The 27386-nt window shown below is 40.6% G+C and overlaps 1 pseudogene; it reads left to right on the forward strand.

Moving 5' to 3' along the window:
- LOC140245738 (eukaryotic translation initiation factor 2D-like) overlaps positions 1-27386 on the forward strand; it is a 335728-nt pseudogene that overhangs the window by 207130 nt on the left and 101212 nt on the right.

A 27386-nucleotide genomic window follows, 5' to 3' on the forward strand; every position in this document is an offset into this window, starting at 1 on the left:
CATTACAATTGGGACAACATAGTAGAATTTGCAGCAGCGATGAAAATAAAAACATCACTGACGTTCGTCTATTTAGGGCTTTATTGTATTTTCAATTGTTCTCTGTAATTTTATACGTGCTCGTAAAGTTCTTATAATTTTGTGGTATATACCCATGATAATTATGTCAGATCCAGAACACAGTCAGATATTAGATGCCACGTACCATAAAAAGGCACATCATTGGTTTGAAAGACAAAAATTATTGTTATTTGTTATTGTTATTTTACCGTATTTCTAATCTTTAAGTCCTTGTCAAATGCAAAATATCAGTCAAAAGTCAACGAAACCATACATTTCCTGAAAGGAAATTTATCAGGCCTTGAGATGACATGAAATAATCTGCTTTCTTAGATCATCCTGGTGTGTTCTGAGGGAAAGAGTGTCATAAAGTGCGAAAATTGGCAATTGTACATCGTTTAAAATTCTCATCCATATACTTAGGTCCCTACATACTTACAGAAGTAACACCTGAAAATATTTATGGCACACTGTCATATTATTTAAATTTGGGGATACAACCCCTTCAGTTCTTGCTGATGGGTGCTCAAAATGCAGTACGTAGGTCCTGTATAAACAGGACATTATGTCTGACAGTTAAACGTAAGGTGCATGATGCCTGCCTCTTGGCAGAAGCAGACTGTCGTTTGCAGAACTTCATCACGCACGAACGCACAGGAATTTGTTGCGATCCAAAAACACCTTCAAAACATCAATATGTCATGCGCATTGTGATTCATGTTTTTGTCTGGCCTGCGTAGCGGAAGCGAGACATTAGGTATCACTTTTCCGTCATCGTTATTGCCATCGTTGTTGTTGGCGGCGGCGCAACAGAGGTACATCACCTAAAAGATATGAGTCAAGTTCGAATATTGGTGAAGTGCAACAAGGTGGAAGATCAAATGTTCAATGAACTTACACTGGTGTACTCATGAATTGCCAATTTGCAGGCAACACACCGCTGGCGTTTTGCCTTGTTCAGTAAAGTATTTCGTCAGGGGTATTTGGTCGTACATTTCTCTGTCTCTCCCCCAATATCCTTGCCGTGCTAATATTCCAATCAATCACTCCATGCAGTTTCAGATCCCTTGTGCCTCCTGTCAACTCGAGCGAGAGTCAAGAATCCGCTGCAGGATGTTCGAAGCAGACGGCTAGCAGCAAAGCACCAGAAGGACCGCCCGAGTTCCAGAAGATCTTCTGCGTCACTCCAAACGTGGCACCAGTGCTTCAGTCTAGCGGGTTTCAGTGAGTCTGCACTGCTGCATTTGGCCTGTGATTATGCAGTGGGTTCTAAATCAACTAACCAATCAAAGCAGGATGATGGTTTACATCTCCAGACTATATCTGATTAAACGTTGTAGAGATTTATCGTTCTTAATCAGGTCAGTCGTCACTTAAGCTATGTTCACACCGACGCCGAATGTCGCGCTTTAAATCGGCGATCAATTCGGTGTCATTTTTGCTTACTTTTCAAAAAATCTCACGATCTCCTCAGATATGCTATGCTCTGATAAGCTCTGATACGCTCTGATACGAAGTTCGTTCCCGCTTTGGGCGACAAATTATTTCCCGAATCGCTACGGCTTCTCACGCTTTGATGCCGATTGATCAGGATTGGTTACGCTTCAAATCACGCTTTGATATGCTTTAATACTCTTTGATGCGCTTATCACGCTTTAAATAACGCTCTGATACAATTATCAAGCTCTCTTGTGCATTGATAGGCTCTGTTAAGCTCTGTTACGCAATGGAAAATTTCGAGATTCCGATTGCATCCCGCCTCTGATCCAGAGCATATATAAAGATGCAGCAGATACACGAAATCATTGTATCTTTGGCAGAAGAACAAGATATGGAAGTTCAAGATGTACCAGAGTATGAACCATCTTATGAAGTAAACATGACGTTTGTCTCCCTGCTCTATAACTACATCCTAGCCCTCGAGGCGGAGGAGAGAGAGGAAGAACAGCAAAGACAAGAGGAGGTTGAACTACCAGCAGGAGGGAGAAGACCAATCATCAGGAGCTGCTGGACCAGGCCATGGCTCACTGAAGAAAGAAGACAGCAGTACGGCCAGTACACTAACCTCCTGGACACACAACTGAGATTAGAGAACCCTGTTGCCTTCAGAAACTTCACCAGAGTGACCCCTGACGTAGGCCCTATTCGATGAGATTATGAAGAGAGTGGCACCAGTCATCCAGAAGCAAGAGACTAACTACAAGCACCCTTGGTCAGCTGGCCTCAAACTGGCAATCACCTTGAGACATCTGGCCACTGAGGACAACTACAGATCACTGGCATAATCTTTTCAGATGTGGTATCTCAACCATGTCAGAGATGATTCCAGAAGTGTGCAGGGCCATTGTAGAGGCGTATAAAGATGAGGTCTTCAACATACCTACCACCCCTGAAGCATGGAGCACCCTTGCCCAGCAGTTTGAACAGAGATGGAATGTCCCCCATGCAATTGGTGCCTTGGATGGAATGCACATAGCCATTGAGAAGCCAGCAAACACAGGCAGTCTCTACCACAACTACAAGGGGTTCTTCTCCATACCACTGCTGGCATTGGTAGATGCAGAGTACAAGTTCATCTGGATTGAGCTGGGAGGTAAAGGACACATGCCTGACTCCCAGATATTCACAGACTCTGAGCTCTTCGAATGCCTAGAAGATGGGTCCATAGGGCTGCCCCCACCATGCCCTCTCCCTGGAGAAAATCAGCCTGATATTCACTACTTCATCTTGGGTGACGATGCTTTTGTCCTGAAGAGCTACATGATGAAGCCATACAGTAGAAGAGGAATGACAGATGAACAGAGGATCTGCAAATACAGGATCTCAAGGGGGAGAAGAGTGGTGGAGAATGCCTTTGGCATCTTGGCCAACAGGTTCCGGTGCCTGTTGGGAACACTGGAACAGAAGGTAGATAACGTCAGAGATTTCGTGGAGACTACTGTGGTGCTCCACAACCTGCTGAGGAAAAGGGTGTCGCTGGCAGCCAATGAGGTGGACCACGAAGATGAAGAGCACAACTTCGTACCAGGGGCCTGGGGAGATGGACCTCACTGGGAAGATATTCTGCAACTACCTGCAAGGGGGAACCTTGCCACTGTGGATGCCAGACATCAGAGAGATCATCTCAGAGAATACTTCGTCTCTCCAGTGGGTGCTGTTGACTGGCAACAAAGAATGGCTGGGGTGGTACTTCCTGATTGAGTTAAGAAAGGAGTGGCTCAGATATCGTCAGAAGCAGATGATGAAGATAAAGACCTGTGTGTCTGGAAATAAGAACATTCTCCCATATGCACACTTTGTTTATTTTTAATATAAGTTTGAAATAATTTTTGTATCATATGTACTTGTGAAGATGTTATTATTATTATTGATGTTGTTGTTGTTATGTATTTCATCTGTTTGTAAATAATATAAATACAGACTTTATTGATTTTTCCCCATGAAAAATCAGATAATACTACTATTGTAAATCAGGAGTGAAAATTTAAAGAAATCAAGTTGTAGAATTTGAAATTTAGATATGTGCGATAAAAGATCTTTGAAATACGCAGTTTTTTGTTAGATTGATTATTACAAATCATTATTACAAATTGATTTTCTTACTAATTAAAAAAAAAATTAGTAAGAAAATCAATTTTATATGTGAGATAAATAACCATTATTGTAACAAAGAAAATAAAACAAAGGAAATTCATATAAAACATTATAAAATTAAAAAATGAAATATAATGAAAAAATAAATAGAAAAAAACTTTGTGAAAAACTCAGAATACTAAGTTTTCCACGGAGTTTTTCTATTCATTTTTTCTATTCTATTGCCTTTTTTATTTTATTATGTTTTATACAGGGTGTCCCGGTTAAGCTTCCCTACGCTTTGAGCAAAACTTTGATAAGCTTTGTGACGCTTTGATAAGCTTTAATACGCTCTCCCCGCTTGACGCAATTCGTGACAGATCGCCTCTAATTTTTAAACAATTTAAATTTCTTTTTCTTTTTTTGGCGCTCTTGCCGTATGTCCCGAATTGCTCAAGGATTTCTCACGCTCTATTACGGTCTTTACGCTTTAATTAAGCTTTGTTACGCTTTGCCGTCGCTTTGCTCGCCGATTTACTTCGCCATCAATTTCGGCGTCGGTGTGAACTAAGTATTACCCTCTCTTTTGACACGATGCGCGGATATTTTTTGATTTGTGATTGTATAAGTTGACATTATAAAAAGCGAATAGGATATTAATGTCAGGTTTTGTTTTGATTTTGATTTTTTTTTTTTTTTTGGGGGGGGGGGCATTTTTCAATCTTGTATTGCTTTGATTTTACAAAAGATCAATTTATGTAAATTAATTCAGAGTATGTGGCATAACATACATGTGTATGTGCAGTGAAGACAGCGATTTACAGGATGAATTGTGTAGAAATCTTTAATTTGTGGACAAGTCTGTAATCTCTTTTCTTCCCGTTTCTTGGATATGGTTGATGTGCAAGGGAGGATACGTGGATAACCGAAAAGGAAGTGCGGAATGCAGTTATCGCCTACGTCAAGAAAGAGCGTCTGGTTGAGGAAAATGAGTAAGTTAGAAGTATGAGAGTGAGAAGTCGCAATATGTTTGCATACGTGAGAGAACTTTAAGGGACATTTTGATGCTTAGAACTGCTCTTAATTATAGCTGGTGTTGCATAAGATTGCTTTAATAAGAACTCTTCGAAAATTTTGCGTCATGAACACTTCCAAAGATCTTGCTGATCATGTGACTTTGACGTTTCTTGATGGGTGCTTGTGTACTCTGACAGATATGAATATGTGATGCTCTGTATAAGGTGGAGAAATTGGCTTCCCCCTGTCTCAGAGATGGGTGAGGGTATAGAGTCTTTGAAATATCTAGAGCACAGTTGCCGAGAAATATATTACTTTGTATTGAGAAAATGTGTAATTTGCAACTGCATGAGCGTTTGGAACATAAAATGAGTATCGTGACAGGTGTCACCTTCATCAACAAAGGTGGATTTTCAGCTCATTTTCAGCTCACCTGTGCCAAAGGCTCAAGTGAGTCATGGCCATCATTCATCTTCCCACTACGGAGGACGCATGACGGATGCGTCCTCCGTAGTGGGTCGTGCACAAACTTTGTCACGTGTTCATTTTCTTCTTGGAAACCAATAAATGACTACTTTCGCCAAGGTCGGCAGGTAGCATCCCTATAGAGGGATAGGATCTCAATTCTTTCAAATTGGCATCACGCTCCTCGAATCCCTCCCCTCCCCTCCCCCCATAAAAGTAGAAGTATAAGTATTCAAAAATCTTCTTCTCTAGAACCAAAGGTGACAGGGCTAAGTTAGTGCTATCGGTCAGTGCAATTGTTATGATGATTGTAGTTTTATATTTGATTGTTTATGGCGGATCTGGGCATCCGCCCTTGTGGGGGGGGGGGGGGGCAACTGATGGGGCAGTAATTTTATATTTTCTTCTTGTAAACGCACGGTCATTTTTTTCCAACTTGGCAGATATTATTGCTATAACCATTGAGTGATAGAATGCAAATTTGTACTATAATGGGCACCATTCCTAGTTAGGTATGGGGGCCCTCAAGGGCAATGCTCTGGGAGTGTGGCGACAAAGCCGCATTAAGCAATCATCACAAATCTCTGACACTTTAAGCAACCATCGACGTAAATCCGTACTGAGGAGCTGAGGAGTGGGGGAGAGGGGGTTGATCGGCGATATTCATCATCACCACGATTACCATCACATAACCGGACCGGCACAGCCTTGGGGGGGGGGGGGGGGTGGGAGAGAAGCTTGGTAGGGGGCTGCCCCCCCCCCCCACACACACACACACACACTTTACAGGGATCGAATGTTTGCATCCCCCATTCTTTTGCATGAAATATAAAGTGGGAGGGAAGGGGCAAGCAAAAATATCACTTTTTGTTCTTGTTTTTGTTTGTTTGTTTGTTTTTGGCTTGTCAGCCGACTTTCGGCGGAATACCAGGCCTTCAAAGTATTACGACTTTTGTTGTTGTCGTTTATCTTGTCTTTTGATTTTCTTTCTTCTTGACTGACAGGATATTTTGATACACCCCCCCCCCCTTTCAAAACGTAGCGTCGCCCTAAATAATGCCCAAATAAAATCAATAAAATTGTTATATGATTTCTATTCCTTTGTATGTTATGATGTAGTACATAGATATTTTCCTGTAGCTATTGTATTTTTAAATTTTCGGGACTTGGAGTTGGAATATTTGTGCGAGGGAGCGGAGCGGGGGAGGGTGGGGTATCCCCCTTCCACACGAGGAAGATTTTGCATTTTCAGACCTGAAATTCAGCGATTTGGTGCACACTTTTGGTTAAAAAAAAAAAGCAAGTCAGAAAAAGAAATATTCATAGATAATTTAATGACTAAATCGTGGTATCTCAGTTCTTGCTCCGCCTGTGCGACATCACTGTGTGGGCTTACTGAATAGTTGGACCTATCACCAACGTAGCCAGGATTTGATCTTAGGGGAGGGGTAGGGTGTTGGAGGGGGGTTTCCCCTCCCACTGTGAGAACTTCTTGCATTTTGATGCTGTAAATTATACAAACAGACGTACCGTCTCGCAAACGAAAACACTGACAAACGATTTCTAGGCAAACATGATTAAAGACAAAATTTAAGTGTAGAATTGTAGCCTGTTTAATGTCAAAGAATGGATAACATAATTATGTTTGCTGCTTTCCAGGGTACAAAAATTAAAGTTTGCTTCATGCATCATGGTGCGAAAACCTGAACATTACGAGTTAAAGTACAAAAGGTGACACTGACATACTCTCTAAAAAAAATCGAGTGAAAATATTCACTCTTGAAGGAGTGAATACAAAAAAGAGTGAATTTAGAGTGAAATTGGAATGAATTTTGAGTGAAAAATTTCTAATGTTCATTTTCACTCGTTTTAGAGTGACCTAAGGGATCACTCTAAAATGAACATGAAAATGAAAATGAACATTTTCACTCAAAATTCACTACAATTTCACTTTAAATTCTCTCTTTTTTGTATTCACTCCTTCAAGAGTGAATATTTTCACTCGATTTTTTTTAAGTACTGTCCTGAGTTGAGTCTTTTGACTATCCTTTATTCTTCAATCAAGTTTGGTTGGCAGTCATATTTTTCGTGTGTATTGTCTAAGCAAATGGATAGGGAATAATGTGTAACGATACAATTTACGAGAGAAAGTAAAAGTATGTCGGCTGAAAGTTGGTTCACCATCAAAATAAAGGATCGACAACATCTGACTAATTTGAATGAAAAATTCATGAAATTGTGTGAACAAAAGCGAATCTGATCTTCACAATCTGCGATCCGTCAGCGGGAGGGATGAATTTGAATGACCATTGACGATTCTGAATGCTATGTCTTCGAAAATGTTTGACGAAAAACAAATTACAATGACAATTGACGAAATTGAAGTTAGGATTTGCGTTCCATGTGCTTCTCGGGACAAAATTGAATAATAAATCTTTGAAATTGAATGATAAAAGTGCGAGAATGGATGGGGAAACCTATATTACACAGAAGAGGGGGTGTTCCCCCCCCCCCCCACGGTGAGAACTTTTTGTATTTTGATGTTGTAAATGGTGCAATTTTAAGAATTTGCGTGTTTTAACATTTTCAGACCTGAAATTCAGAGCTGAAATTCAGCGATGTGGTGCAAATTTTTGTGCAAAAAAGAAAATAATGGAATAAATAGGGCTTTTTTCAGGAAAGTGTTAAAAACACGGAATTCAGCTCTTATTCCGAGTGTGCATCATCTGTGTGTATGTCCAAAGTCTAGTGACGTAGAGCTTCGGGGGAGGGTGTGGGAGGGGGATTCCCCCTCCCGCTCGACGGAGCTTTTGCGTTATTAGGGAGCTTTAGATTTTAGACGTTTGGACGTTTGGACGTTCAAAGGAAAGAAAAAAACATGTTCCGAGCGTGCACAGTAGCGCGCGTAAAGTCAATCTACTAGGGAGCTTTAGATTTTAGACGCGCGGACGTTCAAAGAGAAAAAAAAAACACGATTTGAGCGTGCGCAGTAGCGTGGATCAAGTTACTGCGCACGCTCAGATCATGTTTTTTTTTTCTCTCTTTGAACGTCCGCGCGTCTAAAATCTAAAGCTCCCTATTTTTAGCTTGCGTCGCCTGAGTTTTTCACCACGCGTACTGGGTTATTTTCACGTCCGCACAGTTTGCGACGTAGAGAGCTTCTTCATGCACTGATCATATGGGGCGCGACTTTGTTTTTTATACGTTGCGTCCCAGCGTAATCTAAAGCTACTTTTCCACACGACGCAGGGAGAGGAGAACGTCCAGCGTAAGCGTCGGCTCAAACGTCCGCGCGTCAAAATCTAAAGCGCACTTTATTTTGGCTGCTCCTCGGTTGCTCGTTTGCTAGCGTGTTAGCACGAGGGGTGAGCCTATATCGTTGTACCGCCTCGTTGTCATCCAATGCTCCCCTTGCGCTCACAAAATTTAATTATTTGGATTGTTTTGTTTTGTTTTTCACTTTTTTAAAAATCAATCTCATATTGTAATAGCGTCTTGAATTCGATACAGATAGCAATTATAAATGATAATGCTAATACCCGGTGTTGCCTAGCAGAAATTTTAATCAATATAATCTAAGATATCTTTTTTTAAAACCCATCTGCATACTTTGATATATTAATTAACCACATTCATACTCAGTCAAGATTTTCATTCATACATACATGCATCTTTTCTATTGTTGTTTTTTCTGCTGATTGTAAATAATGTAAATAGTTTATCAAACGCATTTCGTTTAAGATTTTCGCCAATTATATCAAAATACATGTGTATATTATCTACTGTGCTTTGCTGTTGATTTGTAAATAATGTAAATAGTAGTTATAAATTGTATTTTTCTTCGTTTTCGTGTTATTACTCTGTGCCATGATTTGATTTTCCCCAATACTCTATATTTGAGTGACATGGGGAAAAAAACAAAAAAACATTGTCATTGTCATTGTCATTGACCCTACCTGCCAAAAAAAAAAAAAAAAAAAAAAATCCTTCATAAATTCCCCCAAAATTCTCGGATCACTGCCAAAAGTTAATCGTTTGTTACTTGTGTCATTCTCAATCTTTCCTGCAAGTTTCATTCCAATCCGTTAACTACTTTTTGAGTTATTTTGCACACAGACAAACTAACTAACGAACACACACACAAACCAACGGTAACGAAAACATAACCTCCTCCCTTGGCGGAGGTAACTAAAGAAGCACTCTAGGTGCGGTCAGACTGACAAAAGATCGAGAAGTTTAAGATTGCGATTTTTAAGATCTCGAAGTTTTGCTAGTGTGACCGCAAACTTCCCGCGAAAATTCTCGATCTGTTTGCGGGCGATGTCTCCGAAGCGCAAGGCCATTGTCATGTACAGATGTGCATTGTTACGTCACAATCACTAGCCATCGGACGGCGCAGTCTTTCTTGCGCGCGTACCAATTACCCAAACTTCGCGATCCTAATTTTCTCGATCTGTTGCCAGTCTGACCGCGCCTCATGAGAGCGCAGACCTCCGGCGCACTAAGCATGCAGCTCATTTCTACCACTGATCTTGTTCTTCCATTAGAGATATCAGTGCGTAACGTTACTTACACACAATCTTCTATGGGCAGCACGTTCGGATAACGATGCCAATTTCATTTTGCATATCTGGAATTTCCCCAGAAGTTTTATCTAAATAAAACGCTGTTGAAGAGATTGCTTTTAAAGATTAATAGATATTGTTTAACATATTTATTATAGCTCCATATTGCAATCTATATCCATATTGCAATATTGCAAGGGAGAACGCTATCACCACCCTTCCTTTACGAGGGAGCTTTGCCTTTTTTAAATTTGAATTTGAGATATTTTGTATACGCATATTGATGGAATATTTGGGAAATTATTGACAAAAAAAAATGATCTGGTGGAACTGAGAGAGGAAAAGGTTGCTAAGAAGGGGATATTCCCATTGTAGGTCCTTCATGAAAAGAACTTCGAGTTTTTGGAATAAAATTTATAAGCCTTTTGCACTCAGAATTAGATTTTTTTTTTGTAAATCTGAAAAGTGTAATAAGGCTAGGGAAAGGGGCACAAAGGGGGAGGGTTTGAAATTCAACGATCTGTTGCATACTTTGAGTGAAATATTGAAAAGATTATGATCTTGCTTGAGGAAAGGTCAAATCCCCGGTCCAAATCTGGGGGGGGGGGGGACCGCCCCATCGCCCCCCCCCCCCCCCCCCCCGGCTACGCCAGTGGGGCCTATACATGGAAATTATGGGAGAGGGTGTGGGAGAGGGTAGCCCCCTCCCACACTACGGAGCTTTTGCATTTTTAGGATTGTCATATTATAATGATCTGATGTGCACTTTATCCATAGTGGAATATACAGAAAATTATCAATCCCCAAAGACTTGTGCAGAGTCTAAATCAATGGATAGGAATCGAGTGGACGGATGCAGGAATTTCAAAATTTATTACAATTGAAATAATACACGTACACCTGATGCACACTTAAAGAAACATTTGGAAATCTGTCAACCTAAATATGCACTACGTTTATAGGAAAAGGACCGAACGGGGGAGAGAGTGGGAAAGGGTATTTCCCTCCATGCGGGAGAGATTTTGCATTTTCAGAATTGGAATTCACCAATCTGGTGCACACTATCGGGGACCCTTCGTTAACTGAAAGTTTCTAGATATCTCCTCCCACCCACCGAACTTTGCATTTAAAAAAAAATGAAGTTACAGACCTGGTGAAATGAAACATTTGGAAGTCTGTCAATCTAAAAGTATATTAAGTAGAAAGGACTGAACGGGGAGGGTATGGTACGGGGTACAGACCTATCCTCCTCTCACGCGAGGGAAATTTTGTATTTTCAGAATTGAAATTAAGACATCTGTGGGTGAAATATTTACACAGTTTACTATAAAAAAAAAAGTAAGAAAATTTCCACACCACGGAAGTTACAAGGAGGAGCAAAAATGATAATGTTTGTCCCCAATACTTTTCTGGGGGAACCACCCCCCCCCCCCCACCTTCGACGCATCTGCATATGAGGGACCTTTTGTAAGTGGAAGCTCTGCTAATATTAGGAAATATGTCAATCTCAAAAGTGTACAAAGTCTACTGAAGAGGACCCAGTAGCGGTGCTTTTGCATGTTTATGATTGCAATTTAACGGTCTGGTGCATTATTCTGGCGGTATGTGGACAATTTTTCATAAGGAAAGTTTCAAGATTTGTCCTAATCTCGGGAATTACTTGGGGGACAAATGATTTGTCTCTCCCCAATTTTTTCGTAGGTGTGGGGCAAATGCCCCTAAGTATACTGTTCAGCTCTGTTACCTCTCTGAAGGTGGGCGTACGAACGTCATGCAATATGCCAAAATTGACATAATCACATTTCTTCTTCCTCCATTTTTTTTTTCAAATTCCATGGGGTGGGGGTGATTGTACATGCCATCCCCCTCCTCCATTTCGGGGGGGGGGGGGGAATGCATAATCCCATCCCCCCCCCCCCGGGATTTACGCCCATGACCTGATAGCTGAGCTAGAGCCACAAGAAAGTAGATTGTTGACTAGTTTCAAGTCTGTTCGTGGCAGATCAGGATTGGGGAGAGGGAGGTAACCAAAATCGGGCCAAAGTTTCAATGTTTTTTCTTCAAAACGCATGGACATATTTTTACCAAACCTGAACGGAATTGTTGATAGATTGATAAAATAATCCGCATAGCCCACAAATTAATTTAAATCCTTTTGATAAGAACCAGGAGGGATAAGGTAAGTAAGTGTTATGAGTAAGTACATAATCTAGGAGGGGACGGGAGGCGGGGGGGGGGGGGGGGGAGGGGAGGGTAAAGGGGGGTCATCCCACGAGACCGACACCCACGAGTAATACGGTCCACGAGACCGACATCAATAATAGGTTCATGAGTCGTACAACCCCAAGAGTTATACGGCTCAGGAGTCATACGGCCCATGAGTTCGACACTACGACACTACAGGATAAACAGCGCCATCTACATGTCAATTACCTGTACAGGGTGTTCCATGAACGGAAAAATAACACTCTGGCGGGTGCAATTTCGTCACGCTATCAAGTGAAATACGGTAACCATCTACATATGAACTACATCAAATATGTACTTCTACATACTTCTAGGGGGGCAGGTCTGTCAGGAAGCGACATTTTTATCACGTAGAAAAATAGAATTGTATTCTTCATGCCCCCCCCCCCCCCCAAAAAAAAAAGACAAAAAAACACAAATGAATTAATACAAGAGGACAAGAACGATGTATGGATTAATTTTAAAGCTTTGATAATGACATCGTGCTATTTTTAATATGGTTTCCCAGTTTTTAGCTAGAAGATGAACAGGATGTACTTTTTACCTCTTCTCTTTCTCGATTCACTAGTTACTTAGGTCATGTAGATATCCTACCCTCCTGCTTAGATGTTTTGGAGTAAGATCTATTTGTAATTTTCTCTGTAACTACAATGTAATTCAACTGATTAAAACGTTTTATATCGCAGGAATTCACCTCGATTTGTGGCTTGTGTTATTCTCCTCCAAGCAGTACATTTTTTTCATGAAATACAATAGCTGTTTTCATGCATGCATCTTGTTTTTTCCGAATCCCTAATGCTACCTTAATAGACGATTACTACTATTGTTTTAAAAGGGCATTTTACCGGTTTTTTATTTTTTTATATGTTCTTTTAATTCTAAAAGACCCAGCGGTGCAAACAGAAACAACATTTCATAACGATTAAGTCCGTAATTTAATGTTAAAAACGGAACTTTTTAGGTGAGAATTATGCTAATGAGCTGATGAGCCCGGATATTATGATGTCACAGGTGCTCTCACTATTACTGATTACAAGTGCTCGCATACGCGTGCGTTAATTCGTATCGAGTAGCAGACGACGCTTAGGCCTAATTTAGCTAGCAGGCGGCGCTTGTGTACTGTTCTATCCATGTAGATATCTCAAATTTCACTAAACCAAATCGCACCAAAATTACAGGATATACTTCATAGCATGTTTCAAAGTATTCTCTTATATTTGAAAGAAACCAGTAATCGAGAAGTATCAATATTGACATCGACTTTCAAGTCGTCACTCAAAAAAAAAAAAAACTCACTCTTCGCGAGAGATCTTGGCGAACGCAAGATGCACAATCTAGAACTGAAGTTAGCCGACTAGTACTGTGCGAACGGGGAATTTACGCGAGAACTATACTAAAAAGTGTAATGATTTTTGCGACTTGTGTGATATAGGAGCTACATTTTTCATTCAACTAACCACAAATAATTTGTAAATTTATTTATTGTCCCCGATTACTTGAAAGATTTGTCTCATGATATTAAATGGCTAACTTCAGTCTGTGCGTGCGCAGCAGGTAGGTAGGGCCTGGCCGCAATCACTCGTGTTAGTCGTAGAGCAGATTATTTTTAGCGACGCCGACAGGAAAGTCGACATCTACACTTACGCTTCCCGACATGTGATTTGTTTCCAATTAACGTGAGCTGTTGGATATGAATCATAAAGTATTTCCTGTGAGTTTGGTGCCATTTGGCAAGGTGAATTTTGAGATATCTACATGGATACGGAAGTACGCTAGCACTATACCTACACCAGCGCTGGGATCGCGAAGCGGCGACACTGTGTTAGAATCTACGTGGTCACGCCACTCTTCCGAGATATGGGTCCTAGTACGTAGGCCTACTGAAACAAACTGTTAGATCTAACATTAGTCCTTGGTGTAAATAACACCACTATGAGATTTATCTCGACTACAAAACATTGGAAATCCATAAAGCAGATACCTTACCTGAAAAATCCTGCACAGGAACAACAGTGCCTGCAGGACAAGGGTCCAGATCTAGATCTGGAGTCTGGACTTTCGTCTGGACTTTCTTCAAGTTCTGGCAGCAGGGGTATGTAACATTACGCTGTGCCTTATTAGCGCTGTGCACATAGGGCCTACAGCTGCAATGTCGACGGTGAGTGTAGGGCCTACTCATCAAAATTTGGACTGCCACGTAGAAACTACTCCTTGACTGCTCAGTAGTCCTAGTCCTATAGTTCTAGTATTTCAGAGAGTCTATGTGTACTGGGTACCGTTTTCATCTCACTAAGCGTAAATCGTGCGTGCCGTTGAAGAGAGTCTATCTACATTTGGATTTAGATTCACTCAGCCCTCATCTACGTTAGATAGTTTGAACTGGCGAACCATCGCTCGATCATGATCATCAATGCGTAAACGTCACTTACACATAGTCTTCTATGGGCAGCACGTTCGGATAACGATGCCAATTTCATTTTGCATATCTGGAATTTCCCCACAAGTTTTATCTAAATAAAAAGCTGTTGAAGAGATTGCTTTTAAAGATTAATAGATATTGTTTAACATGTTTATTATAGCTCCATATTGCAATTATACTAAATAACAGCTTTTGCAGTACTTCGTGTGAGATTTCATCAGTAAATTGGCATTATGTAGTCCGTCTTGCTAATGTCGGAGTTGTGCACCAAGAGCACCTGTGACGTAGGCCAAATTGTGTGGATCGTTCCATGGCTTGCTCGTTTTCATTTTTTTCAAAAAATCATTACAGGCTTCTCCTGGGTTTTACAATCCTCTCTTTCCAGTAGTAGGCATCAAAAAATGTAGATTAGAATTATCAGACAATTAGAACATGTCAGTACAGTTTTCTTTTAATTAATACTGAATCAACATCCTCGCAGGTTTATTGTGGAAAGATCTGTTGCACACTTTCACTGCATTTTGTTCATTTTTTTTTTTCACAAACACACACCCACGCAAACACAATTAAAGATCATGATCATTTCGGGGGGGGGGGGCAACTGATTGGGTTACACCCTGGCAACTCTTCTTTTCCATCTCTTATATCTTCTTGTGCCATTATCAGGACACCCTATACAATTTATTGGTCTATAGGTGGCGGTGTTCATCCTGTCGGTCTCGTGGGCCTTCTTTGCTGAGTGTCGGTCTCGTGAACCTCTTGCGTAATGTTGGTCTCGTGAGCCTTGTATGCGTAGCGTCGGTCTCATGGGTCTTTTAAGTGTGGTGTCGGTCTCGTGGGCTTTGTTTGCTTAGTGTCGATCTCATGAGCCTTATGTGCGTAGTGTCGGTCTCGTGAGCCGTATAACTCCTGGGCTTATATTCCTTGATGTTGAACTAGTGGGATTTATTTACTCAATGTCGAACTCGTGGGCTGTTTAACTCTGTATGTGCCATGATGGAAACCCCCGGTGTGCCACGTTATTCTGAGACAAGAAGGTAGTCATGCTTTGAGAAAGATTTCTGTTTTTCCAATTCGTATAACTTCTACAAATTTCTGTTAAGCTGAACATAGTAGTGAGCAAAGTTTAAGAGGAATGCCAAACTTTGCTTCCATATACATTGTATGACAATTCTATTTTCAAGTTTTCTTTTGAATTACCAGCTGCTACATTTCTCTAAAGGCATGACTTTTGCACATAAAATAGTGACAGGAACTTAAAATGTACACACAAATTTAGTTGGGAACACTGCTTGATAGTCAATCACCACATAGAATGCAAGCCGTATGTGAGTGGAACAAAAGCGCGAGAAACGCTTTGATTGTACCGCGGGATTAGCGACTTATCGCTCGGTTTTGGCGGCTTTGTTTGTTGAGCAGAATATGCGAAGTTAATTGGCACACCGTCGACTGAGTCGGACGTGCGAACGTGGCACACAAAGAGTTAACTGGTGGGCTGTATGACTTGTGAGCTGTATGACTCGTGGGCTGTATAACTTGTGGGCTGGACATGACTCGTGGGTGTCGGTCTCGTGACGTGCACCCGGGTAAAGGTTGGACCCAATTATCACATTTTCATCTTCGTTTGGAAAGCATAATACATGGCCAGATTTTCACCAAACTTGGCAAGTATTATCGCTATATAGAGTGTGGAATATATTTTTGTACAAATGGTCACCATTCCCCTCTTTAGGGCCCCTAATGTTACAATGCCCAAGGAGTGTATAGGGGTGGTGGTGGAGAGACCAATCCCCAAACAAAGGAATCTTTACAACCTTCTCTCGAACCAGAAGTGATAAGCTAAATAAGTAATAACTTTATTGGTGACTGTAGTTTCAAGTTTGTTCGTGGCAGATTTGGAATGGGGAGGGGGGGCATCAAATCATTAAAGATTATTTTCACATTTTCATCTTCTTCATGGAAACACAGAGTCAAATTAATCACGAAAGTTGGCAGATCCAGAGGTTGCTCTCTCAGGGCTAGAACCGAATTTGAACCGGTTTTTCTATCTGATCTTGTTGAAAATGCATTGTCTATTTTTTTCATTACATGGCAGATATTGCTCCAGTTGGATAAAATATACAAGTAAACACCATGCCCCTGTAGGCCCTCAAAGCTACCTCCTCTTTTTCCATGTTCTTAGGTAATAGTATGCAAGAATGCAGGGCAGGTGAACTTGCGATACTCAGGTGAGCGCGAGACCGCCGAGTCTCTTCTTCTTCTTCTCCTATTTTATTTTTGAAATATTTATGGCATTGTTATAGATCTTTAGCAGACTATCAAGTTTCTCAATATTCTTCTCATTTCACCGAAATATTAGTCGATGCCCTGGTTTTGCCAATACCAATCGAAAGAATACTGACATTAGAGTGAAATGTTCCTTTGAATCACTATTATACTTTGATTTCCTCCCAGTCAAGTCACCCTAGATCCAATCCTCCATGATGCCCTGATCAACAAATCAGAGGGGAGTGTATCTCACCTGAAGTGGGATCAGTTATTCAAGAGGTAAGAGGACTTATTCATTGATCTTTTTGTGAGTTATACTTTCTCCTATTCATTCTGGTTGAAGACCTGTTTTCACTGGACGTGCAAATGATTTGTAAAAGATGCAAATGTTGAAAAACAAGGCAAATTTCAAGCGACGTCTCGCCCGCATATCGCAGTTTGTGATTATAGTGTTTTTCAATGTAAGTTCATTGACCTTTTGACCTTTGACCTTGACCAACTTTACCAGTAATTGAAGTTGACCGGTATCTTTAGATGGTGTTCCTGGTGTGTGTTTTGTGGTCATAGCTCAAAGCTATGGAAAGGTATTGGGAGCACACACTGTTGTGAAAAAGTTCATTGACATTTTGATTTGTGACCTTGTCGGAATTCACCAGTATTTGAACTTGACCGGTAACTTTCTGTGATGTTAGCCTACCTGTGATGTGAATTTGGTGGTCACAGCTCAAAGCTGTGGAAGGTTATTGAGAGTAAACCACAGTATTACGACGAGTACTGTGCTTATTAATGAAGTAAAGTTCACTTGCCTTATGCCTTTGTCCTTGTCGTACTTCACCCACATTCAAACTTGACCGCCATCTGTAGTTTATGTACCTGTGCTATGAATTTGGTGGTCATAGCCCAATAAGCTATTCAAAGTTATTCATAGTACACCATCCACATACACGTGTAGGCCTATGTGTACAGTGCTTACCAGGTAAAGTTCATTGACTATTTGACCTTTGAATTATTTGACTTCACCCATATTCGAACTTGACGTATCTGTAGGTTATATACCTGACCGGCATCTTTAGGTTATGTACCTGTGGTATGAATTTGGTGGTCATAGCTCAAAGCTGTTGAAAAGTTATTTAGATTTTACAATACTCATGTGTACTGTGCCTTTTAAGTGAATTCATTGGCAATTTGACCTTTGAACTTGTTGGACTGCACCCATATTCAAACTTGACGGCATCAGTAGGTTAAGTACATGTGGTGTAAGTTTGGCGGTCACAGCCCAAATCTGTCGGAATTTATTGAGAGTACACCACAATACTGCGTGTACAGTGCTTATCAGGACAGGTTCATTGGCCTTTTGACCTTTGACCTTTTCGTACTCACCAATTTTCGACCTTGCCCGGGCTCTTTAGGAGATAATTAATACTTGTGGTGTGAGTTTTGGTGGTCATAGACCAAAGCTGTGAAGAGTTAGAGAGAGTACACCAAGTTGTTGACGTCGACGCTTTGCGGGCGAGACAAAAATAACACAGTCCAATTTTCATTGAGGGATTTTTTTTCATTTTTTTCTGAATGTGTCCCGACAATGGAGTCGTAAAAATTCTTACCCAGTTTGAACGTACCAGTTCTCACAATAACATAAATGTGCGAACGACGTATCGTTGCTTAACTATCAAATGACCAGTGCAATCAATGATAATGTTCCAAAAATCACTGCTCTTTCCTGAGATTGGCGGCATGTTTCCAAGAAATAATATTTGCCATTTTCGAAAATGCATCCTTCGGAAATCGTTCAAGTGCTTTGTGAAAACAGGCCTTGGAGTGCAGAAGTGATTGCCTCTTTTATGCCTCCGCCACGAAGTGCCGCGCATTATGTTTTCGGGTTGTTCGTCCGTCTGATGTCTGTCCGTCTTTCCGTCTGTAATCAATTTTGTGTAGTGGCGGATCCAAAAAGGGGGGGGGGGCACAGGGGGCACGTGCACGGTGCCCTCCCCCCCCCCCCCGGCCAAAAAGGGAAACGACGGGGAAAAATATCAGTTCCTGAAGTAATAAAATAAAAAAAAAGTTAGAACCCCGTTCCCCCGCTACAGCGCCGCGCCTGACGGGTGAGGCAACTCTAGATTTCCGCAAGATAGAGATCGTCGATCGTGTGCGACGTACCCGCATCGCACGCGATTCCCGATTCCATCTTTATACTTGCCAGCACCTGCGTGTGCATAGTGAGTGCCGAGTAGTATATACATGTACCCGTTCGCACCCCGTGGAGCAGTGGAGCTGTGGAGCGGTGGAGCTCCACAGGTAATGAATATTAATGAGCTCATGAATAGTAATGATCATGAATATGTATGAATTTGTATTTATGTAAATGTACATGCATTATGTATGAGTGTGAGATATAGTCTGTGAATAGGTGTGGCAATAGCAATAGTGAATGTGGAGCGGTGGAGCTCTTTGACCTAGCATATCATATTAGTGAGTTTGATTTATGAATATGTATGATTATGCATTTATGTTAACATTGTATAAACTATGCGTACGCTGTGGAGCTGTGGGGCTGTGGAGCTGTGGAGCGGGAATGACTCTCTTGCAACCGATGGTAACAGTCAGTCCGCAGCACGTATGCTAATGAGCCGATCCGGCAAGATTTATTCAGCACTCTCGTTGACGATCTTTGCGTTCGAAAGGTGTCTCGTCGAGCGAGATTTTGCGAGACTTTGATAGAGCTATGGTTTTCACAGTGTAGCGACTTGTACATACATTCGTCATGGCTACAAGTCACGGTAAATTGTTTTCCAGACTTTGATCTTTATTTTGATACTAAATTTGCGTATAACATCGGATCTTATCATGACTATATAATCAGTTGAATTTGCGTAAATTTTACCTGCTTTTCACGGAAGATTTTGTCGTCTAAAGTTCTTTTTTGGTTCCTGACCGGATTAAGAAACTGTTGTTTCTGATTTTGGCTTTTTCGTAGAGAGGAAACTTAGATGCTCATCATATATTGGAGTCAAGGAGACGCAAGCATGATTTATACTAGTTTTTCCGTTTTGAAATGTCTGTAAAATTCACTCCTAAGCCGGAAGTATGCTCAACACAAAGTGTACAGTGGCGCGAAAGAGCTCTCTCATTGGACAGTGCTTTCATTCAGCGCTTGAACTACACGCGTGCCAAGAAACCGCAAGTGGCATGAAACCGTTATGTAGCGGCGTAATGACGTAATGCAAGCGCTGAACGCAAGCGCTGTCCAATGAGAGAGCTTACTCTTGAGATTGCACGGTTTCAAGCTGATCAGCACTGACATCGATGTATATTTTACTGGTTCCTGACCGGATTAAGCAACAAATTGTCAAAATATTTAAATGGATACAAAGATTAGGAGATGGACTACCAAATAAAGTATTTTCATTGAGACGCAAGGTGAATTTGGTATTTTTTGACGTCTTGAACGTGTACTGCACGAATTACTCTTTCCATCATTTTTCAAGCTCAAATTACGCTATGATATTTTTCATTTACAATAATTTGAGTAACATGTGACGATAGTTTACATATTTTCCTTGAATTTGATACCAAATTTGTGAACGTAAGGTGTATTTTTGTTGCCGAAAGCCCAAGGACAAAATCCCCTTACGCAGCTTATTACGTATGCAAGCCTAGAGCGGGCTTGCATACGAGTTGAATAAATACGAGAGAATTATCGGGTGCTGCGAACTGACTGGTAAGGCTTGTGTGGAGTGTATGTTGTGGAGTCTTTTATTTTTGCACGTAAAGTTGATGCGAATATAATTATGCAAATGCGTATGACAGTAAGGTGCGAAGAAATGAACATTATCAATAATGACTTGTGGAGCTGTGGAGCTTCAAGATGACCTAACATATGAATATTAATGAGCTTAAGCATGGATATGTATTATTTATGTAAATATGATTTGTTTATGCGTGTGGAGGTGTGGAGGATGACTCTTTGCAACCGATGGTATGGCTTGCAGAGACTCCAACCCAAAGCACCTTCTGATCTGGAGATTCTCCCGCTTGAAACCCCTAGCAAACGGGAGACTCCAAGTTGATGTGTGCAAAGCGCGAAGTTCCCAGGGTTCTGCTCTCTGGTGCTATAGATACAGCTTCTTTTTTTTTTTTTGCAACATACAATAGCAATAAGGAAGAAATCCTTTTGAACGGGAGACACAGAGCCAGGGCGGGAGAACAGTCTCAAACGGGAGAACGGGAGATTTTGCAAAAATGGGTTTTCGGCGGGAGATCTCCCGTCGAAAACGGGAGAGTTGGAGTCTTTGGGCCTGTGTGGAGTGTTTGCAACCGATGGTATGGCTTGTGTGGAGTGTTTGTTGTGGAGTCGTATGATTTTACACGATGACAGGAAAAGGCAAATTATATCAGCATATGCAAAGATTAAATGTATGACACAGATATGTTTAGCTTGTGAATGGGCGTGATAGTAACGCATGTGGGCTTAAGTACATTTGATACTTGATTGTGGAGCTGTTGAGACTTACATTTTGTTATTTTTTGCAACGGATTGTATGGCTTACAGTGTGGAGTGCATATTGTGGAGTCGTGTTTTTTTTTTTTTTTGGCTACGTTTCTTATGTTTGTTTGTTTGCTTGTTTGTTTTCTCGCACGATGATACGAAGGGTTGATACGAATATGTATGCAAATGCGTATACCGGTAACGTATGAAGGATTAAGCATCATCTATAGTGAATTGTGGAGTAGTGGAGTTCCAAGATTACTAATAAATGAATATTGATAAGCTTTATTCATGAATATGTATGAATATGCATTTATGTAAACAATATTTGAATTATATTTGGGCTAAGGAGCTGTGGAGCTATGAAGCTGTGAAGGGGTCTCTCTTTTTCAATTGATTGTATGGCTGGTGTTGAGTGTATGTTGTGGAGTCGTATGATTTTGCGCGATGATACGAAAGGTTGATATGAATAGAACTATGCAAATTCGTATAACAGTAACGTATGTAGGATAAGTCATCAACAAAAGCGAATTATGGAGCAGCGGAGCTCCAACAAGATGACCTAGCATATGAATATTAATGTATGCAAATGCGTATCAATAATGTATGATTGTAAGATTAAGCTGAGTGAGACTTGTGGAGCTGTGGGGAGCGAGACTCTTAAAAAGATTTCTACGGTTATTGCGAAGTTAGGTTGTAGAGTCGCATGCTTGCACGATAATACATACAGAAAATTTCATATCATTACAGGTATTCGTGTAAATGTGTAAACACGACGTAGGATCATAAGATAGCCTATGATCACGTACCCTCTGAGCAGCGGAGTCGTGAAGCAGTGAAGTTCCAAGATGGTGCAAAATGTATGCGATGGAAAATTTTATGTGAATTTGCACGACGTAATCTCGTGGTGTGACTAAATAATATCAAAGGTGAGAATGGATTAGGATAGTAATATTCCTTTTTTTTATCGTTTTATTTCATTTTATCGTTTCATCATTTCATCGTTTCATTTTATCGTTTCATCATATCATCGTTTCATCATTCCATCGTTTCATCATTTCATCGTTTCATCACTCCATCATGTAATCATTTCGTCGTTTCATCATTTCATTTTGTCATCATGTCCATCGTTTCATCTCATTTGCATTATCTACAAGTGCGAAGTAACAGATTGTAGCGTTTTGTACGATAATTGCGGAGTCTTATGCTTTGCACATTAATGCACAATAGTATACGGAAAGGTGATATATCATTCCGGGCATAATCATGTGTAAATGTGTAAACAAGTTGATCGTAAGGTAATGACCGAGTACCCAATGAGCAATAGAGAGTTCCAAGGTGTTGTATGATGCATGAATGAGTGCTCATTACAGATACGACTAAGATGTGTGAGTTCTCTGTCGTGATCACGGCGTTTTACATAACATCAATGAATCCTATATGCATGGTATGGAAATTTAACCCTATACGGTACTGTCGGATGGTACGGACATCTAAACCTTATAAGAATTAATAGCATTTAAAACAGAGTACGCAAAAAAAGTGAACAATTGGTGTAATCTACGTTTCCATATTTTTCATGTTCATGATACATTTTTTACTCTACTACAAGTCGCACCTAGCTTGAATAGTTTACAAAAACGTATTTTGTAATATCGTGTAATGAAAAGTTGAACCTATTGATGAACAAAAATATGAAGAGTTTGTTCGCAAAAACCGCTAAGTCCATATTTGCCAAATAGAGATATTTGCGGTTAAAGGTCAAGAAAAATAAAGAGAAAAATAAGAAAATTTTTGCTTCTTTTGACCATAACTTCAAAAATGTACCTTTATATGTAGTGACCAATATATCATTTAAAATGTATTATTTTGTACTTTATGACAGAGACCGTACTTCAAAATCTTCAAAAAAAGGACTTATCGGTTTTTACGAACAAACTCTTCAGATATTTCACAACAGCATTTTACATCGCAGTGTTTTCTCTCATGCATAACAAGCTGGTACTTGTATCTTGTACAATTTTCTCTCTCCCTCTCTTGTTGTCTTTCTCTCAAAAAATCGGCAAACCACACGATCATTAACATGTAATCATGTTCCGAGATGTAAGCATATCAGACGTTACACAATGATAATAGTTACGTTCAGACGGCAGGCCCTAACCTCGAGGTTAGGAAACCTCGAGGTTTAGCTCTTGCCCCCTAACTACGACGTGTGTCCACACGACGAATCTTAACCTCGAGGTTACGAAACCTCGAGGTAAAGCTTCTGCCCCCCCCCCCCGTAACTACGAGTGGGTCCCACTCGATGTTAAAACCACAAAACCGGAAGTTTCAGCGCACACTGCTAACAAGACGTCTATTTATTCTTTAGTCCAACCCTGTCGGACTCGCTTACAGGTACTCTTGTTCTCTGTCATGGTATGCAGAGATAGCACTGCACTGATGACTTTATGCCTTTATGAAGATATTCGTCGAAAACATTTTTTTTTTTTTTTTTTAGCGTCGGAGAAGAATATAGAATACAGTAGCGAGTTCGACATGTTCAGTTTCAGAGATCAAGCGCATGGGAAGAAAAGATGATGTTGTTGTGTCGTGCGTCATAGGTTTTTCACGTGTAGTGTATTTGTGGTGTACGTTTGGGAGGTTGACCCGGAAGCAGAGGGAAATTGTGGGGGCTGGAGTTTACGGCGAGGTCACTCTTAACTTCGAGTTCGTTGTTTTTTGTGTCCACACGGTGCTTAACTACGAGTGGGGACCCCCGCGGCTCGTGTTTAGAGCGCTAACCATAAGATTTCTCGTGGCTCGAAACATCGAGCAAACCTCGAGGTTTGCTAACTACGAGTGCGTCTTCACGGTCCCTAACTACAAGCTCTAACCTCGAGGTTTCCTAACTTCGAGGTTAAGGGCTCCCGTCTGAACGTAACTATTGAAGTTGTAAAGTATCGCGACTATCATGTCGCCGTTTATTTGTTAACTTGTTTAAGAATGTGTTGTACAACATTTTAACATGTTTTTTTTCTGTTTCGATAAAGTTAAGCGTTTTGAATTAACAACAACAATGATAACTACAAATAAAAACAACAACAAAAAATAAGCGCAGATAGATTCAAAAGAAGAAGAAAAAAAAAAGTATGTCCCGAAGACGAAATCGTACTGAATTTTGGGGCAAAATATTAATGGGAGAAAGGAAGTGAGATAGTGAGAGGCGGAAAGAGTAGGAATATAAAGTCCCATTGCGCTTGTAGATTGATTGACTGACAGTGTGGGTCACAGGAAAAGGAGAAGAGAGACAAGAATCATTGGAGCATGAAGTATAATCAATGCGAAACGGCGAAACGGCGAAACGGCGAGTTGACAAATATGAGTACAATTATTCTTGCCTGTAGGGAACCACGATTGAATTTTACTCTTTTAATCGTCCATACACGCATATTCCCGAATTCCCATCAGTTGTCCATTGAATGCGCTTTTCGCAATTATGTCTTATTTCCTATTATTTACAGTCTAGAAAAATATAAATCCCATTAACAAATTGTCAACGTGAAAAAAAAAAAATATATCACACAATAGAAACGTCACTGTAATGTTATATTTCTGATATAAGTTTCTTCCTTTCTTTTACATCTAGAGGAAGGTGATACGTTCCACAAACCAAAAAGTCTTTTGAAGACTTTTACAATGTAGGTTTGAATGTTATCGCATGTGTGTCATTGTGTCTTTGAGACACCTTAGTAACGGGTAAACTTTCCCTGTAATTATTATGATATTACGTTATGAATAACTGATGGCCGGCAAGGAACCAAAGTCAACAAAATAAGAGTCATTGTGGGAGTGACGGAGCGAGCGAGTTTGAACATTTTTGCATTTTTGCAGTCCCAACTTGCTCGTTCTCGCTCTATTATATCCAAGTTTATTACACGTTGATATTCATTTCAAATTGTTGTAGAAAGGAAACAAGAGCTAGGAGGAGGAGGGGGGGAGGGCTAGACGCTCACCCGAGTATCACAGCCACCACATCTGACGCAATATCCATGTAAATTAAAGCCACTTCTCCATTTTTCTAGGAGGAGCTCCCCCCACCCCCTTGGGCCACATACCCAATAAAACTGACTTTGGGTCCCTATCCCATAAGAATGATTCCCACCAACTTGGGGTGAAATCTGCTCACTGGTTCTGAAGGAAATGAAAATGAAATTCACCCCCCCCCCCCCCACTTTCACTCATCTTTAGTGGCCCGGTTCCCCTAGTGGGATTCTCTTAGATATTGCCGTAAACAGCATGTATTCTTTATCTAAAAGGTATCTACATAAACACATCTTGACTGTAATGCTTTAGGGTGTAGACAAAAAGATTTCTCATTTTTAAGGGGGGGGGGTGGCTACCCCCGGCCTCCTTGGGACCACATGAAACAAACACACAAACATCTTTGGGACCCCATCCCCTAAGGATGGTTCCCAGTAAGTTTGGTTGAAATCTGCCCACTGGTTCTGAAGAAGATGCCCCCACCCCCCCCCCCCCCCACCCCGAAGCTTTCGACATTGAAGCACTGTAAAGCTTGAAGATTGCCGCTATTTTTAGTTAACAGTGACATGCCCATTATACTTTACAAAAGGCCAAACGCACAGTTTTTCCTGCATGGAGGGGCACAATTTTTTTTTTGATAACGTGGATCACTGGAAGCGAGGGTGCAAAGCGCCCGAACTCGAAATTTTTGCATTTTCAGAACTGAAATTGAGTGATTAGGTGCACGTTTTAGGGGAATTCCCCCCCCCCCCCCCGGCCCCCCTTAACCGTAAACACTTTCGACAATACAACTATTTCTATCTTTCTTCCCTTTTGAATATACTGGGTCCCCTCGCGTCTCCAATCTAGACTTATGCAATATGCTGCTCTTCCTTTCCTCTTCTTCCTTTCCCCTTTTTTCTTCCGTTTACCTTTCTTTCTTCCTTTTCCTCTTCTTTCCTTCCCTTTTTTCCTCCCCTTTTCCTTTCTTTTTCCCTCTCTCTCTTTCCCCTTTTTTCCTTCTTTCCTCTACTTTCATTTTCCTGGTGATTTTTTTCCCGGTATAAACCTTCCGGAGGGGAGTCTACCCCTGCCCCCCCCCCCCCGGGTGTTTATACGCCACCGAGTAAGCTCTGAGAGCTTCGAAGGCTCACTGCGGACCAGGGAGGCCGCATCATGAATTAACGCGGAATCTCTTGCTGCTGCACTATTTTCTTCTTTTTTTTAGAAGGGCATGTTCTGGACTAATTAAAATTCCTGCTTTGTTATTATAGGATAACATTCTCGCATTTCACATGATGTCTCAAAAAGCACCTGGAATTTATCAACAGAATCAACTTCACTCTCACTTATTACAAAGTGCATGAGTCCCCCCCCCCCCTTTTTTTTTTCAGGATCAAAAGAGGATATCGGCCCTTTCGGCTGCAAGATAAAAAGTGCATGTAACGCCCCCCCCCCCCCAAAAAAAAAAAGACAACAAACAAACAAACAAACAAAATATCGGCCTTTAAATATGATGCACCAAAGTGAATTGAAATTGAGAAGGAAGAATATATGTGACATTTCCGTTTATGAGGACAGGTACGAAATGTTCATATTTTTTCTATCGATTATTTCTCTGACATTAAGAATTATAAATGATGTTCAGACAAATTCACAGTCAACATAACAAACGAAAATTGCAAAATAACATTACTGACAGTGACACACAGGATAGTAACTATCATAAGAATCTAAGATAAAAAGTTTGACCACATTAACAAAGGTACTTCTGAATAACACATTCCTTATTTTAATCATGAATTGCAAAAAAAAAGAACATCATCACAGAAGGGACTTCTTCAAATAAAATAAAATAATGAAGAAAAACAGGTATATGCTAAAAAATGAACTCCGTTTCCCCTCAAAAGCGTGTTTCCGCCAATGTGTTTAACTCTTCAGATAACTTACAATAATAAAATGGAAATGCGCTTCTACTTTTTTCGACGTTACATGTATGCGTGTATAATGGTTAAACTTTGTGCCGAGATTTCAAAAACTTTGCTATAAAGACGGACGTGTCTTACAGGCAACTCCAATTTTAAAGGTAGGGGATACCTTTTACAGACCTCCCAAAATGCAGCAAAACATTAAATATGAACCTCAGGGGGACTTGTTTAGGACACTGCTGAGAAATTTGGAAGTCAACAGTTATCTACAATTTGAATAATGCACAAAACTCAACTACTCAGTAGTTCTGTGTGTCAGCCACACTTAAGCCTTTTTGTTGCAGTCTTCTGTATTT

Source organism: Diadema setosum, unplaced genomic scaffold (assembly GCF_964275005.1).
Source record: "Diadema setosum unplaced genomic scaffold, eeDiaSeto1 scaffold_26, whole genome shotgun sequence".
Taxonomy (NCBI): Eukaryota; Metazoa; Echinodermata; class Echinoidea; order Diadematoida; family Diadematidae; genus Diadema; species Diadema setosum.